Raw genomic sequence first — 5605 nt, 5'->3', positions numbered from 1 at the left:
GCTACCAACGCATCTCGGCCGTCGGCCATTTCAAATGCGGGAAATGCTCCGTATGTCCGCTGAGTCTTCCTGTCAAGGAATTCCGTTCAGCAACCTCAGACTTTAAATTTCAACTAAGACATTTCTCAAATTGTGCCACAAGCCGCGTAATTTACGCGGTCACATGCAAATGCTCGAAATTATACATTGGGAGCACCATGCGCCCAGTTCGATTGCGCATAGGTGAACACAGATCGAGATTGCGCGCTTTGAATTTTGAGGCTCCATTAACAAGTCACTTTGTGGAGCATAAACATTCCGAAACCGATATGAGATTTTTTGTGTTGTGGGTCTATCGTGATCATCCACATGACCATAGGGATGTACAGAAAGTGCTCCTTCAAAATGAAATGCGCTTTATACATTTATTTAACACTCTGGCCCCCAATGGATTAAATAATGATTTTGATTTGTCCTGTTTTCTATGAATTTTTATGAATTCAGTTACCTTTTGACACTGTGCCTTTAAGAATCTAGCAGTGATAACAACATGTAACCCATGAGCTCTATATCTGCTTACGCAGTACGTTGTAACTTTACTAAGATTCGGAAGGTTTAGCAGCCCTTCTTTTGGGAGCACAGAAACCAATAAAAATTGCAAAAAGAATCTTATAAGAAAATAATACATTTGAATGATTAAAAAGAAAAATAATTGTATGGATTATATTCCTCCCAACTGGTATGCTTTTTTAACACACCAAGAGGTAAGCTATTGTTGTCTATCCTTATATGTATTATTGAATTTTTAATATAATATAAATGGAAAATATAATCTTATGAAATTTTTATAGGCTGATGAAGCTATGCTTTGGTGAAAGCGCTAAGATATCCGGGATAGCGTTTCCTCCTTCCCTTTTTGAAACAAGTTTTCTTGGACTCATGTGGACCTTGTGCCAACTATATAGACATTATTGACCTTCGTTTGGATCAGAAGAATTTGGAATAGGATAAGACTGTTTGACTGTTAGACCTTGGACTTTGTATTCTATTTGTATATATTGTACACTTGTGGTGGTTTCATTTGTAGCACTTATGAATTGTTTATTCTTTAAATTGAACTGAGTTGTGCTAGTTCTTTTTTCCTGGAGGTTGGCAACCCTAGGGGAGAGAGGCAGGGTTCCCGAATGGGTTGGCCCACATTTTCACACTTGGGAATGCCTCCCATTTCATTGAAAAGCAAATTGTACAAAGCGGGTAGCCTGATCGATAAGAGCCTTTGCCACATCAGTGCCTTTGTCCACAATGGGTCAGGATTTCAGTTGGCATTAATGGCCACTGCCCAAAAGAGAAAGGAATATGGCTGGAAATGACTGTTGTTCGGGGTGACCTTGGGTGTCCCTGTTCTCCACAAATTGTAAAATATATGCAAAGAGCAGTCAGAAAGTCAATAAAAGAAACCGCAGTCGAGTATGGAAGCAGGGCGCATAAATTTCCACTTTAATGCTGGATCGATACCGCAAGCAGTTATCCCTGAGGTCATAAAATATAATTTGAACACAGATGTTCTCCACAGGACAAAAATGGGGAGGAGCGATGTTTTCTTGGAGAGTTTTGACCAGGGAACTGTTGTTATGGCTGAAATTTTTGTTTTGATGTTAAATTGGTTCCATAGTAAGATAGTCAGTTTAATCCAATACTTGTTATAGAAATTAAGGGGTCTATTACATTCCAGTTTAAAAGGCGGTCACTGGGACAATCATATTGTGCTGCCCTATCATTAGTATATGGCAGCGTCGTGTTCTCGTGTGCTCAATTGTTTGATGAAGCCTCTCCTGCTTTCTTTTCAGATAGGGTCGCCAACCTCCAGGTGGTGGCTGGAGATCTCCCGCTATTACGACTGATCTCCAGCCGACAGAGCTCAGTTCCTCTGGAGAAAATGGCCGCTTTGGCAATTGGACTCTATGGCATTGAAGTCTCTCCTCTCCTCTCCTCTCCCCAAACCCTGCCCTCCTCAGGCTCCGCCCCAAAAATCTCCAGGTATTTCCCAACCAGGAGCTGGCAACCCTATTTTCAGACATTGTAGCCACATATACGGTGACCTCACCAATGAGTGTGCTACCTACAATTAATGGGGTCTCTATTTTGTGTGAAATGAGCAACACAGATATTCCCCCCCCCCCATATGCATGCAGCTTCAGTACACACAAATTAGAACACTGGGTTTTGGTATTTATGTAACGAAAGTAATACATGTATAGAATAACCATGAGTTGCTCATTTCACACAAATATGGCAACCATACATACTGAGAGCACCACGGGTAGTGCAAATTCCTGTTGGTGGGCTCCCACTCCTGCGGTTCTTAGCCCTTAGGATGTATTCACAGTGCAATTGTAAAGAGAGCTACTCCAGTCTAATCCCATTCATTTCAGTGGGTTTAGACTGGAGTAACTCTGCATAGGAGTAACTCTGCACTGTTAGCGCTGTAGGATGGAGGGAACCGTGCGATGGTAACCACAGAAAGGATAAATGTGTAGAAACCTCCATTTTAAAGAATGAAACAAGGGGAGGGATTTATACACTCTATCCCACAATGCTTTAAGGGAAAATCTTAATCCAACAGGTGCATTAAAAAAAGCTACAGCTTCCTATAAGCTTCTTTTTGTCTTGAGGTTAGATAGTAGTGAACATTCTCAATGGCCATTTATGCAGGGTCGATTCTGCTCCTCGCTCAATACTGATTTTTTAAACACGGCCTTTAAAATGACTATTCACTATGCAAGAGGATAAAGTCAAACAAATTCCACCCTCTCCCACTCGACCTCCTTTGTTCCTTCATTTGCATAGCCATTAGCAATAGTCATTAGCATAGCTAAGCCGCGGCTGGGATTCTGCATGCTTCCTTCAGTGAATGCTTCGATGCGGGGGCGGAGCAAATACAAAAGGTCACATTAAAGGGGCTCTTAAGAAAGGCGAAACAGGTATGTGCCGGCTCTGCAGTGACATCTGGAATGATGGTTCAGCAAGAAGAAATCAAAAAAATATTCAGGGCACTTCAGCCTGGAACACGCTGCTAATTACCAAGCATAAATGGCCTAAGAGTCAGGCCTCTGCCTTTTTGATTGCCAAAGTCTGACCTGAATACTAGAGGCTTTGACTATATCTGTTTCCAGCTGGAATGTTATTTCCTCACTGTAAATTTGCACATCCCACATGTACCCCACCCAAGTGACAAAAAAGAAAGAAAGGTTTTTTTCCCATTTGATTCTCAATATCTTTTAAGGATGTCTTTTCTATTGACCTTTGACGGATGGGAAGTCGCTTCGGAGACCCCCAGAGATCATATCAACCATTATTTCTCCTCTTGCTCTTTTTCAGTTTGACCTCAAATAAACATCCCTTAATGGCAAGCGACCACTGCCAGGAGGAGAGAGCAAATATTAATTGGAGGAAATGGATCTCTCCTCCCTTTTTTGTGTCCACCATGGGTTCAAGCACCTCCCATGCCAGCAGTTACCCAGCATCATTACCGGCTGATAGATTTTCAATGGCTTTTCTAAATCAGTGGAGATGGTCTCATGTCAGTAATTCTGGACAGTGTGGGGTACCTGCAACTCCTTCGCAAAGTGCTGGATTGGAGTTGACTTAGAAATGTGGTCCAGACCGGGATTCCCTCGTGTTCAATCGCAGACCCATTTCCCCCCATACCATGCAGAGAATATTATTTTAGGCGGTACTTATAGCTCTTGGGGGAAAGCACTGATGGAAGTTCGTTGCATGGCTTGTCAGAATGGCACTCTGTGGATATGTGGCAGTTCCCCCCCCCCCGGTCACGGAATTTACGAGCGTGGATCCAAACACTGAGGTTGGTGACTGAAAGTCTGTGTTCTGTCGACAAAAGATGAGAACTGGATGTGGTTCCAATTGCTGTTATGATTCTGTTGTAGCTTTAGAGCCACATAACAACATGCACAGTGGCTTCCAAGATTAAAAAAAAAAAGGTACCCCAAACATACACTGTTAAGGTGGCAAGGTATAGCCCGATCTTGTGAGATCTCAGAGGCGAAGAAGAAGAGTTAGTTTTGAAACCCCACTTTTCAGGACAGGAAACCTCCAGACTAACAAAGACTACAGTCAACAATAGCCATGCAGATTTCACACATTAACAGATCACTTCAGGATACAATAGTTCCATATTAACATACCACACCCTCATTAGCACTTACAGGACAATGATTAGCACATTACCTTTGATCCTTTTTGCAGGACAATGATTCAGCTCAAACCCAACCCCTTTCTGACTATATATTACTCTTCCTACACACTTGCCACTGAGAGACACTGTCCTTCAGTGTTGCTCCTCTGAAGATGCCTGCCACAGCTGTTGGCGAAACATCAGGAAAGAAAATACCAAGACCACGGTTACACAGCCCGGATAACCCACAAGAACCAATGAACTTTGACCGTGAAAGCCTTCGACAAAGATAAGCAAGTTGGATTTCATAAAAATAAATCCAAATTAGATAATATACTAATAAAGAGAAATAAAGGATTGATAGGAAGGATATATAGGTTATTAACTGAAGTAAATTTAGAACAAGAAAGAATTAAAACAGTAATGGTGAAATGGATGAAGGAGTTAAGATATAATATTGATTTGGAAACATGGGAAAACTTATGGAAGAAAGAATTCAAATTTACAATAACCAACGAAATTAGAGAGAACTTATATAAAATGTTTTATAGATGGTATATAACTCCCGTGATGATAAGCAAAATGAAAAAAAGGAGACATGGATCTATGCTGGAAATGTGGAAATGAAAAATGGTGAATATGAAAAAATTTTTGGAAAAAAGTAATAAGAGAAACTAATAATTTGATTAATATGAGAGTAAAAAGAAATTCTGCATTCTGTTTATTGGGGATTCCTCAAGAAAAAATGGATAAAAATGATAGGGTCATTTGTCAATATAGTTTTGCTGCTGCAAGAATTATAATAGCCAAAGTTTGGAAGCAAGTAAATAAACCTTCAATTAGTGACTGGAGAGAGAAATTATGGATGTATATGAGGATGGCCAAATTAACAGAATTCCTACATGGAAAAGATATGGAAGAATTTAAAAAAACATGGGCGAAGGCCGTCACATATTGGGCTAAACTGGCAAAAATGGATTTTACTATTTTAGTTAATGAGTTATAGAAATAAGTTTAACTTTTTAATCTTATTGTCAATAATGTAATCTTTAAACTGTTTAGACACTTCTCCGGAAGTCTGGTGATGGGTCACTTTCTATGGTGGGTGGTGGGTCAAAAGGATATTTTGAATTTTGTAATTTTGCAATTTTGATTGCATTAAGTAGATTATATAATTGATATTTTTTTTATTATTGTATTTGTTTGTTTTGTTTTATGTGTTATGATATAAAAATAAAAAAAATAAAAAAATAAGATGGGAATTGCTCCAAGGTGGGGGGAGGAGTCAGTGTGCCCATGCCTGCCCTCCCTCCACACAATTTCAGACAATGTGTGCACGCGCGTGTGGGTCATATGTACAAAATAACCAGGGATTGGATCCCCCCAGCAATTTAGTTCAATCTCACCCAATTGTCCTTATTCTACAGACTG

The sequence above is a fragment of the Euleptes europaea genome, chromosome 5, assembly GCF_029931775.1.
Source record: "Euleptes europaea isolate rEulEur1 chromosome 5, rEulEur1.hap1, whole genome shotgun sequence".
Classification (NCBI taxonomy): Eukaryota; Metazoa; Chordata; class Lepidosauria; order Squamata; family Sphaerodactylidae; genus Euleptes; species Euleptes europaea.
This window is presented reverse-complemented; position numbering follows the sequence as displayed.